The following is a 12279-nucleotide window of genomic DNA, read 5'->3' on the forward strand; positions in this document are numbered from 1 at the left end:
CAGCTCTTATCATTTCTTCAGATACCATTGTTTTTATCATATTATCTAATTTCCCATTTAAAAAATTATGAAAATTTGGAAGGGAAAAAAAACACTTTTTCTGACTTTTACCCGAAAAATATTTTACTCATGCAAAAAAAGCTAATGAAAAAACCTGCTAAATAGATTCTATTTGTCCTGAGTTTAGAAATACCCAATGTTTTTATGTTTTTTTTTTTCTGCAAGTTATTGGGCAATAAAATAAGAAAATAAGTAGCATTTTGCTATTTCAAAACCATTTTTTCCCAAAGCTGGTCATTCTGCCCCATGTCCTATTTCTGGTATCTTTGAAGCCGGCCAATGCAATTTACCCCATCAAACCATATATTTTTCAAAACTAGACACCTCAAGGTATTTCAAATGCTGGTATTTTAACCCTTTCCATGCACTAATTCTACTACTAGCCTTTGTCAAACTTTGTGGTAGTAATTTATTTTGTGGGTTTTTTTTTATCACTAAAATTGCGCTTCAGGTATGGATTTACAACTCCTGGTATACATCAAACAACACCCCAATATGTGTTCAGCAATATCTCCCGAGTACAGTGATATCCCCCATGCATGGGTTTGTCGGGTTGTTTGGAAGGTAAAATGCCACATGTCCTAATAGGGCCATCTTTGAAGCCAGCTAATTCAATTTATCCCATCAAACTGTATATTTTTTAAAAAACTAGACACCCCAAGGTATTTCAAATGGTAGTACCCTTTCCATGCATGAGATTCTACCACCAGCCTTTGCCAAAGTTTGTGGTAGTAATTTGTTTTGTATTTTTTTCAGACAAATTTTACTTCGGGTATAAATTCATAGCTCCAGGTATACATCACTCTCAAACAACACCCCAATGTGTGTTCAGCAACATCTCCAGAGTACAGTGATATCACACATGCATGGGCTTGTCTGGTGTTTGAGGGTTTAAAAGGCCACATTTGGGAAGTGAGCTCCCCCCCCAATTTTGGCCAGCCAGTGCCAATGCCCTATCGTTGAGCCTGGCCACTCCAATTTACCTCATCAAACCATTCAATTTTTTAAATTAGACACCCCTTCGGTATTTGAAATGCTTTTACTTTAACTCTTTCCATGTCAAGATTTTTGAGAAGATACAGCGCTAATTTTAGCACTTGCTCATAATAATTTTTTTTTTGTTGTTATTTTATTCTTTTTGGACTTTTTTTATATTTTGCTAGAACTGGTTGGTTACTCTGATGCATAATTATTTTTAAATGTTACCACTTTTTTTTTCCATATTTTTGTTTTAAATTATTATTATTTAAATATTTTACTAATCAATTAGAAAGCTGGGCTCCATTGACTTGCATGGTTAAATGCAGTACCTGTATTCAACCTGCAAGTAGAGCCAGAGCTCTCTAGAGGGTCTGGAGACCCTCTGGCGAACTTTTCCAACTTTGTTATTTTTTTCCAGGACACGCTGCCATCTTGCGAGTGGCAAAATCACTCGCAGTGGCGGTTGTGACCACTCTCCAGTGGTCACAACCACCGGTCACAGCGCATCCTGGGGTGAGTGTTTGGTGTCGCTGAATGCCTCATTGATTGCTGAATGCCTCATTGATCGCCTCCTAAACTCTTTTAAAATAGGCGTCTGCTGCTCCGGGGAGGGGCCAGACATGGTCCTTGATGCCGATCAAAAGATGGCAACGCTTTATTAAATGGCCTATTTTAATTAGAGTTTGCAAGCAGCTGCATGTCTATAATTTTTAGTTGATATTTCACATATCATTACAATAAAACTGTGTAATTAAAAGAACATTTTAAAGTATTGTTGCCAAATTCTGCCTGGGTTCCTGCAGAAGGCCTACATGGTGTCTGATCAGAAAGCAACATAACAACCCATGCTTTAGTGGGTTGCTCACAGTGTTACTTCCCACTAGCACAGTTAGGATTAATGTTATGCATCATTTTGTTTGAGTTTGTCATACAAGTCAGTGCTTACTACTGTGTTTTATTCATGCCTTAAAACCCTAGACTGAAAGTTGCGTGCAAGTATTGGCCTGGTTGAAGAAGGCTTTAACCTTTGTATATTAAGATGGATTTATCTAACCAAGTCCCTTTTTTAATTGAGAATAATTTATTCATTAAAGTAAGCTTAGGCAAGAGACCTCTGATTTAAGCTCTTTGACATCACTATATATTAGGAAGATCTAGCCCCATAAGGTATGACAAATCTGAAAAATTGTTTGGGATACCTTTATCAGTTCTAATTACGATATACCTCAACATATTTCATGGATTTCACTCACTCCATCAGGACTATACTGAACATCAGCAAGTCAGTCTTGCTAAAGTGTGTTCCTTGTATTCACAGGTTTTGCACTGAATAATAAAAACTGTTACTGATATTTCAGAGAGTTGTAAGCACTATACCTTTAATGACCCGAACACCATCACATGCCACCCCCCCCCCAAATTTAAGAAAATCGCTGAAATGGCTGTGGAAACTGGTACAGATTGTGAGGACAGGGAAAATACATGTCAAATGTATTTACAATTCATTATTTCACCTTGGTAGTGACAAACCTGAAAAAGACAATGTTCTATAAGGAGAGCTACATTGTAACAATGACTGGTGCTCTTTCTAAGAAAAAACTTTAAATGGAAATTTTGCGGCAGAAACGGGGTTGCCAAGTTTCAAACTCATAGTCCAGAGTGGTCACTTGGATACAGCGACAACACTCCATGGAAAGCATTGAACAACGTTTTCCATGAATGTGTCACAAATTACCAAGGCTTAATCTGATATTCGCTGGAATCCAGTAGTGTCGGAATAAGTTGTTTTATTGCTAAAATGAGAAATTGAAGGCCAAAAGTGTAGAGATTTGAAATGAGCCCCAAAAGAAGCTTATCAGGAACAATGGCACTGTGCCAGACACCACAGCAACAATTTCTTTCCTTCTCAACAAGCTTAGAGTGTTCTATAAAAATACAGAATTCTCGTGGCACCAACCACCTCAGCCTTTGGCAACATGACTCACTGACCATAAAAGCCAGACCATGAGTAATAGATGTAAACCCTATTTAAAACTGGCAGATTGACAGGGTCCTCCACCCTAACCACTCCATTAAGTAAAAAAGAAATATTTAAATAAATAGTTCAGACATCAGATAGAATAATCAAGTTAACTACAACATGTAACTTACTGAAAACCATAAGGCTGGCAGAAAATATGGCAAAATGCCTGGGAATGGAGACACATTTGGGGTGAACGTTTCATTTAAGTGTAATACTTTCATTGATAGGTAGGTATTTCAGACAGGTTGTATCAATTACAAATATCAAAGAAAGGTATAAATGCTGAATGCAAACTACTGACCAGCCACTCGGAAAATCCAGTAAAAAATTATCATATTCAGCACTATAAAGTAAACAAACCATTGTTGCTATGTCTAATGAAGTTATCTTACCTTATGTTAACTGCTACCATACAGTATCTGTTACTCATTAGAGTTCAAAAGAAATCTGTAGACTATAAGGTCAAATAGCCTCAGCCTGCCATAGCTTTTGTCTCTGTCAGCAACTATGTACTATTGTCTGCGTAACCTACTCTACAGCTGCACAGAATATGTTGGTATTATACAGACAAAAGATTATTTTGTGTTTACTTACATTGTCTATGTCTTATATTAAAATTAGTTGGATGATATGAAACATTTAAACGTGACAAATAAACAAGAACAGAAGAAATTGGGAAGGGGCAAATCCTTTTTCACTGCAGTGTGTGTGTGTGTGTGTGTGTGTGTGTGTGTGTGTGTGTGTGTGTGTGTACACACATGCATATATATACAGATACAGTTAGAACTTTGCTGTTTGCAATGAACAAATCAAACAAAAGCAATTGAAACAGCCACACAATGAATGCTTCAAGTGGTATCCCAGAAATTTCCAACTCAAAATAGTTGAAAGAATAGTTTACATGTGAATTAATATTTACTAATAAAACTTTTTTCTTATAGGGTAGTCTTATATTCTGGCTTTTTCTTTTTTTTTTCTAAATTAATATTCACTTTTTTTTGGGGGGGGGGGTCATCTTATAATCAAGCAAATACTGTGTATAAATTTAGAATCCTTAACATATATCCTCAAGTTCCCAAAATAATCTGAAACGTACATTTTTAAAAACCCGCATGAGGTAAATAAAACTTAAAAACAAAGATTTCGATTTTGTTGGTGTAATTCCAAATGCTTTAAAACATCCATATACACCACCTCTCACAGATTTTATATTTGACTACTCTGTCATCACCATTCAATGCAAGTCCTAACAACGCACAACAAACTGTGTGAACACATGAAATACATATTGTTATCGCAAGAAGGGTTTCGATTTGGTCTCATATGATATTTCAAAAGCTTTTTGAGCTCATGATGTTAATACCTCATGGGTGTTAAACAAGCAGCCAATCAGAAAAGCTGGGAACTTCCCAAATACACTCCACGAAAGGCATCTTGTTTTGTTGACATATCACAAGCTTTGTTTGCACAGAGCTTTCCAAAGCAAGCATATATTTTCATCAGGCAAATCACATAAATTGTTTCTTTTGATATGACTTAATGCTGTGAATAAAATGTTTAACCAGAATGAGGAATCTGCACACTCCAAGGGAACCCAGGTGCTTAACCCCTTCAATCCCAGGGGTTTTTGGTACCTCACGTCCCGGAGCAATTGTGCCATGTCGGTTCCTCGTTTCCTGCGGATAGTGTACCCATGTAAACTATATATTGTTTTTTCAAGGAGAGATACAGCTTTCTTTTGATACCATAGTTGGATGATTAGCTGAAAATTTAGAATGAGAAATTTAGTAAAAACTAGCGAAATTAGGTAAAGTGATGGAGAATCCCCTCCAAGTTTATCAAGTCAGGTGTCCTGATTTCAGAAATATCTAATTTGTATAGATTTTCCATAGTTTCCCAGCACTTATAGGGACCATACTATAAGGTGTACATTTTTTGTAGAATTTTTATGCTTATGGCTTAACAGGTTTGGGGTTTGTGAACGGGGGCAGGAGGGTTATACTGGGTAGATGTGCTAGGGCAATGGGATATAAAGTTTTTTACATTTTTATTATTATTATCCTTTTTCATATATATTTTTTATTTTTTTATTTTATATATATATATATATATATATATATTTATTTTTATTTTTTTATTTTAAATGGTTAGAGGTCCTCTTAGGGACCTCTTGAACATGTTATTAATGTCAGTGATGTCACAATTACATTACTTAGCTCACTTTATTTATTATTATTATTTATATTATTTTAATGATTTTTTTAAATTTTTTTTTTAAATCAATAACCATTTTATTTTCTCCTTTTCATGGTTTCTCACTCTCCTCCCCGCGATCCCCCTGCACCGATCACACTGTGATCTCTATGCAGGTCCTCACAGACCTGCATAGAGATCGCAGCATCTAAGCCTCATCGGAGGACAGGATATCCCTGCGTTTTTTGGATGTACCGGTACGTCCATAGGGGACTAAAGGGGGTTAACTGTGCCAGGAAGGGCCAGTTCCCCAGTAAATCCATTAGGTAAACAAAGGCTCCAGGCCCTCAAGAGTTCCAACGTCAGGCAGATTTATTGAGACAAAAAAAACAACATTTCGACCTCACAATGAGGTCTTTTTCAAGCGAATAAAATGTTGAAATCCCACCAGTAGGGTGACCGCACGTCCCGAATTGCCCGGGACAGTTCCTTAATGGGACTTTAAGTCATTGTCCCGGAATTGAAGTGCCTTCAGTGCTGAGTTCACATGTGAATTTCAATTGATCTATACATGCAAAGCTGAGTTTGTGTGTTGATCTATCCCTGCTATACATTATTTATTATGTAGTTCTGTTGGTTTGTATGTCTTATTCAGTTGACCTACACATGCAAGTGCTGTTTTGTGTTGTTTATTTGATCTATACCAATTTTGTGGTGCAGGAGTGGAGGGAGTGATTGCATGCTAGGGAGCATGGAGCGGGGCCCAAGGAAATGCTTGCGTAGGGTCCAATTTTTTTTCAATATAAAATGTATTGGCAGCAGGGTCTAATATTAAAGAAACTGCAAAGTTCAGCTGTTATTTTGAAGTCATATTTGAATCATAGTCTTTACTTCAAAGAGATAAGTACATATTGTATAGTTAAAAATGCATGTCTAATGCGTATATACACATTCACATATATACACACATCTGTGTGTGTGATCTCATGGGCTTCATAGTGTGTCCCTGAATGGCAGAAATAAAATGCAGTCACCCTACCCACCAGGCTTACACAGCAAGATTCTCATGAAGGGCCAAGATAATTTAGCAAATGTAAACATGTCTATTAAAGTGACTTGGGACATTAGCTTGTGCGCGTATTAATCTTACATCCTTCTGTTAGGGGTGAATGTATTAGAATCTGTGGAACAAGTACAAGCCTTAGTGCAGATCACTGCACTGGAGTCAGATACAAGGGTTAGTGTAGTAATTGTCATTTCCTTTATCAAAAAAAGGGGGTATGACGTAGTATGCTGTGTTAATATTGTTGAAGAGGGTTAAATTAGTATAACACTATTGTACATGGAAATGGCTGATTTTTAACCTAATATATTCATAGGTATACCCATTACCAGCAACCATCATCTTGCGTACCATATCGTATGTTGTGTTAGCTAATCCAAGTTTAAGTTAAAATGGCTAATTGAACATATTACAAAAGGGTTTTCTAATGGTTATTCCATGAAAACAGCTGAGTGACCCTAAACTATTGAACAGTATTGTATATAAGCATTCAGGGAGGAGCATGAACATTAATTGTTAACCAAAATGTGTTTGGACCCATCCTATTTTCCTTTGGTTGTGTTTTGAATAGCTGTTTATGTATGTATTTCAGCTAAAATTATTGTGGAACTGTCACAGCCAGAAATGTCCATTTCAGAAGCGCATGTAGAAGCCAGCTGGCTTTGTCACTGACATATTTATATAGTGAAAATATAACCTGTTTTGACTTTCAACAGATGAGATGGAATCATTTACTTCAATCGTGGCCTCTAGAGACATATCATGCTGCCAGCATGTGTTACTTTGAACCGGTAGCTACTGTTGGTCTGCAGCCTAAACTTACTCCTAGATAATAACACTGTTAGAGCAATTCAGAAAAAACATATATTCCATGAACTTAACTAAAAAGTCCAGTCCCTCGTCGTTTCTATTAAAAGATTTGCATACAGACAAAAGCACTGGACAACAAACCGAATACAGAAGGTTTTCCTAACAGTCAAACTAAAAGGAAATGTTTTCCTAATCCACACATACTTCTCAAAACAGCAACATAACTTGCAATGGTGGAACCTTACATAAATAAAGCTACCCATTCTGCATATTCTACATGTGCTTGTATCATTGTTGTAAACAGTGTCTTAAGCACAAATATTGAAAGTCAGTATGTGTACTTAAGTATGTAAAGACTCCATCATTTTCAGAAATGTACAAAAATATTTTAACTGTGATATCATTGGGCAACTACTATCATCTAGGTCAACAATACGCCACCCCTCAATATTCTGCCTTTACTCGATGTGGTATCATACATCAGAGTTCATGTATCGGCATCTAGTACAACAGATATGACATAGTTGGTAACTGTATCACAAATTACACTGATAAGTGCATTTGATTTGTTGGCACACCATGTTATTCTACCTTTCATATGCATGATATCATATACTATGGTTTTCAACCAAAGCAATGTGATTTAGAAGATATATGTAAGGCAAATTGTTAATTTTGACTGCATAAGGGATTTATTTCAAGCATATAAAATGTAGAATCATATACATATAAAACAAACAAATCTACAAATTTGGGAGGGTGAATCATTTGTCCCTGCTCCTATATCATAATCCCACAACATCCTAGAAATTCACATGGTAAATGCAAATGCAGCAAGCTCATAATCAGGTAAATGTTGAAAAATGTTCTATATCATATTGAAATTGAAAATGAAAATGCTTTCGGGTCACATCCCAAAGATTTTTTAAATAATCTGCAATGTATTCATTTTTTTGTAGAATTTCCAAAACAATCATAAAACAAGGCATCTGGATTCTTTGTATGGCTTGATATAGATTTCTATCAAGTTTTTATTCCAAACATATATATATATATATATATTAAAAACTCTCTATAACCCCTTAAGGACAATAGGGGTTTTTACTCGTAGTATATTGTGGGACAATGGCTCTTTTAACGTTTTTCAGTGTTACTGTTTAGCTGTGATTTTCTTCTCTCTCATTTCATGCTCCCACACATATTATATATTGTTTTTTTCAGGACAAACAGGGCTTTCTTTAGATACCATTCATTTTATCATATCATCTAATTTACTATAAAAAAAATGATAAAATATGGGGATTTTTTGTTAAAAAATTACTTTTTCTCACTTTTTAAACAGAAAACTTTTACTCATCTGCAAAAACTAATGAAAAAACCTACTAAATAGATTCTACTATTTGTCCTGAGTTTAGAAATACCCAATGTTTTTATGTTTTTTTGCTTTTTTCTGCACGTTATGGGGCAATAAGTACAGGTAGCGTTTTGCCATTTCAAAAACTTTTTTTCCAAATCTGGTAATTCTTCCCCCCATGTGCCATTTCGGGTATCTTTGAAGCCGGCCAATGCAATTTACCCCATCAAATCATATATTTTTAAAAACTAGACACCCCAAGGTATTTGAAATGCTGGTATTTTAACCCTTTCAATGCACTAATTTTACCACTACCCTTTGTGAAACTTTATGGTAGTAATTCTTTTTGTATTTTTTTCACACATGTTGTACTTCAGGTATAAATTTATCGCTCCTGGTGTATGTCCGTGTCACACAACACCCCAATATGTGTTCAGTAACATCTCCTGAGCGCAGCGATACCCCCCATGCATGGGTTTGTTGGGTTATTTGGGAGGTAAAAGGCCGCCTTTGTGAGGTGTGTATTTTTTTGCCATTTAGACATCTGCCCCATGTCCCATATTTGGGACATCTTTGAACCCGGCCAATTCAATTTACCCCATCAAATCATATATTTTTTAATACTAGACACCCTATGGGCATTTGTAATGCCAATATTTTAACTCTTTCCATAATGGAATTTTTGTAAAGATAAAAAATTTTAGGACTTGCTTATTAAAAACTTTTTTTTTTTTTTTTGGTGACAATGGGTATTTTTACATGTTACCATATTTTTGACATTTTTTAATTTTTTTTTTAATTTTTTTTTTATTTTTTATTTTTTTTTTTTACTAGTCACTCTCGTTAGTGAGCTGGGCTCCATTGACCTTGCATGGTTGGATGCAGTACCTGCATTCAACCTGCAGGAGGAGCTCGAGAGTTCTCAAGAGGGTCTGGATTGACCCTCTGTGAACTCATATCTATTGTTAATGCCATCCTGTGAATGACGGCAACGTCATTCACAGGATGGCACTTGTGGTTGCTCCTCGGAGCAATCACAAGGCGATCGGGGGTCGGGGGGTTGTGTTGCTACATGCCTCGATACTGAGGCATGTCAGTAACACAGTTTATGCTTAGGAAGCGATTCCGATCGCTTCCTAAGCAGCTTTAGCCGGCCGCCGCCGCGATCTTTGATGATCGGTGCGGCGGCGGCCATTTTTCTTCCGGGGAGGGCTGCCGAGGGCTGCCCTCCCCGGATCCACGGTCAGCCTCACTTGTGAGGCTTCCGTGGATGCTGCAAAGCCGCCGATCGCGGCGAAAACGCCGCGATCGCGGCGATGCAGCTATTTAACGGCAGCCCGTACATGTACGGGCATTGTCGTTAACCCGTTGCACGGCAACCCCGTACATGTACGGGGATTGTCGTTAAGGGGTTAACACTTAATTATGCAGTGCTTAAAATTGATGAAAACACAGCACCATGATAGAGTACATCATGAAATCAACCCCTCCACACACCCCTTGCAAATCGCAGTGTCAATAATCCTTTAATCTTTTGAGTGCCTTTAATCAGTTTTTGAGTTGGGGCACATTTTTCCTTGTGGGACATTGGCCCAATTTTCAACTTTTGCTATGTTTAGGTGACAACTATACAAACATTATATATATATATATTAGGACTGAAACAACTAATCGATAAAATCGATAATCGATAATGAAAATCATTGACGATTTTCATTATCGATTAGTTGAATCGACTTTTATCGATTATAAAAAGAGGTTTTTTTCAGAGCAAATGCTCTGAAAAACTCCTCTTCTTATATAATCTGACCTCAGAGATCCGATTATAACACTAGAATCCAGATCCCCCGCAACGCTGCAGGGGACCTGGATTCCCCTCACTGTCAGCCGGTGGGTGTCTGTGCGATGCGCACAGACAACTTCCGCCTCTCCCCTCCACTTCTCCTACGATACAGTGGCAGCATCACATGATGTAGAAGCCCCAGCGGAAGTGAAGGGCAGTAACGGAGGCTGTCTGTGCACATCGTGGAGACCCCCACCGGCTGACAGAGAATCGAGGTCTCCTGCAGAGGATCATCCTCTCTGTCAGCTGGTGGGGGTCTGCACGATGCGCACAGACAGCCTCTGTTACTGCCCTTCACTTATGCTGGGGCTTCTATGAAGCTGCAGTGAAAGAGCCTGTCAGCAACGGAGGTTGACAAAACACCAGGGAGTCGGGAGAGAGGCAGAGTGGTGTATGGGAGGGGGGAAGAGGCAGAGGGGTGTATGGGAGCCCCCCTCCCATACACCACTCTGCCTCTCTACCCGGCTCCCTGGTGTCTTGTGAACCTCCGTTGCTGACAGGAGGCAGAGTGGTGTATGGGGGGGAGGCAGAGTGGTGTATGGGAGGGGGGGGCAGAGTGGTGTATGGGAGGGGGGAGGAGGCAGAGTGGTGTATGGGAGGGGGGAGAGAGGCAGAGTGGTGTATGGGAGGGGGGAGAGAGGCAGAGTGGTGTATGGGAGGGGGGAGAGAGGCAGAGTGGTGCATGGGAGGGCGGAGAGAGGCAGAGTGGTGTATGGGAGGGGGGAGAGAGGCAGAGTGGTGCATGGGAGGGCGGAGAGAGGCAGAGTGGTGTATGGGAGGGGGAAGGAGGCAGAGTGGTGTATGGGGGTATAATGAATTTCAGGGTAGCAGAGTGGTGTATGGGGCTGTAATGCATTTCAGGGAGGCAGAGTGGCATATCTGGGGGAGGCAGAGTGGTGAATCAGGGAGTATAATGAATTTCAGGGTGGTGCAGGGCATTTATGAGGGGGCGGAGTGGCATATCAGGGTGCACAGTGGCATATAGGGAGGTATAAGGCATAAATGGGGGCGAGTGGCATATTGGAAGTTAAAAGGCATATCAAGGGGCACAGTGTCATTTAGGGGGTATAAGGCATATCGATATTAGGCATATCAGGGGGGCATAAGACATATCTGGGGGTAAAAAGTATATCAGGGGGCTCAGTTGCATATCACTGGCATATAAGGAGTATAAGGCATACCAGGGACACAGTGGCAAATCAGGGGGCACAGTGGAATCTCTGGCATATAGGAGGTATAAGGCATATCTGGGGGCAGAGTGGCAAGCTGGGGGTCAGATGTGGATAACTGGGGGGCAGTTTGGTAAATAAAATAAAATATAAACAAGGCTTTTTTCTTATAGTTTTTATTAAATACGAAAAATAGTTAACATATGAATTAATATTTACTAATAACTTTGTATTAAAACCTAGTTTGAGAAACACTGTGTTTGGGTTCTTGTAGCTTTTATTATTATGTCAGTAAAATAAGAAGGTGAATAGAGAAATGCCATTGCGATAAAGAGATGGAAGTGTAAATTGTACGTTTTTTATTACATTATTTTAAATAAAAAAATTGAATTTTTTTAATCCGATTTTTAATCCGATTAATCGATTATTAAAATAATCGTTATATATATATATTACACACACACACACACACTGGCCGCTTTATTTATACTTTATACTTATGCCTTCAGAACTGCCTTTGTTCTTCGTGGCATACTTTCAACAAGGTGCTGGAAACATTCCTCAGAGATATGGACACGATGGCATCACACACTTGCTGAAGATTTGTCGGCTGCACATCCATGATGCGAAACTCCCTTTTCGACCACTTCCCAAAGGTGCTCTATTGCATTGAGATCTGGTGATGGTGAAGGCCATTGGAGTACAGTGAACTCATTGACATGTTCAAGAAACCAGTTTGAGATGGGTACACTGTGGTCATAAAGGGATGGACATGCTCAGCAA

At 38.5% G+C, this 12279-nt stretch overlaps 1 protein-coding gene across 1 annotated transcript in view; it reads right to left on the reverse strand.

Moving 5' to 3' along the window:
* BBS9 (Bardet-Biedl syndrome 9) overlaps positions 1-12279 on the reverse strand; it is a 220222-nt gene that overhangs the window by 182072 nt on the left and 25871 nt on the right. The gene's annotated exons all lie outside the window — the stretch shown is intronic.

Source organism: Spea bombifrons, chromosome 5 (genome assembly GCF_027358695.1).
Source record: "Spea bombifrons isolate aSpeBom1 chromosome 5, aSpeBom1.2.pri, whole genome shotgun sequence".
NCBI lineage: Eukaryota > Metazoa > Chordata > Amphibia > Anura > Pelobatidae > Spea > Spea bombifrons.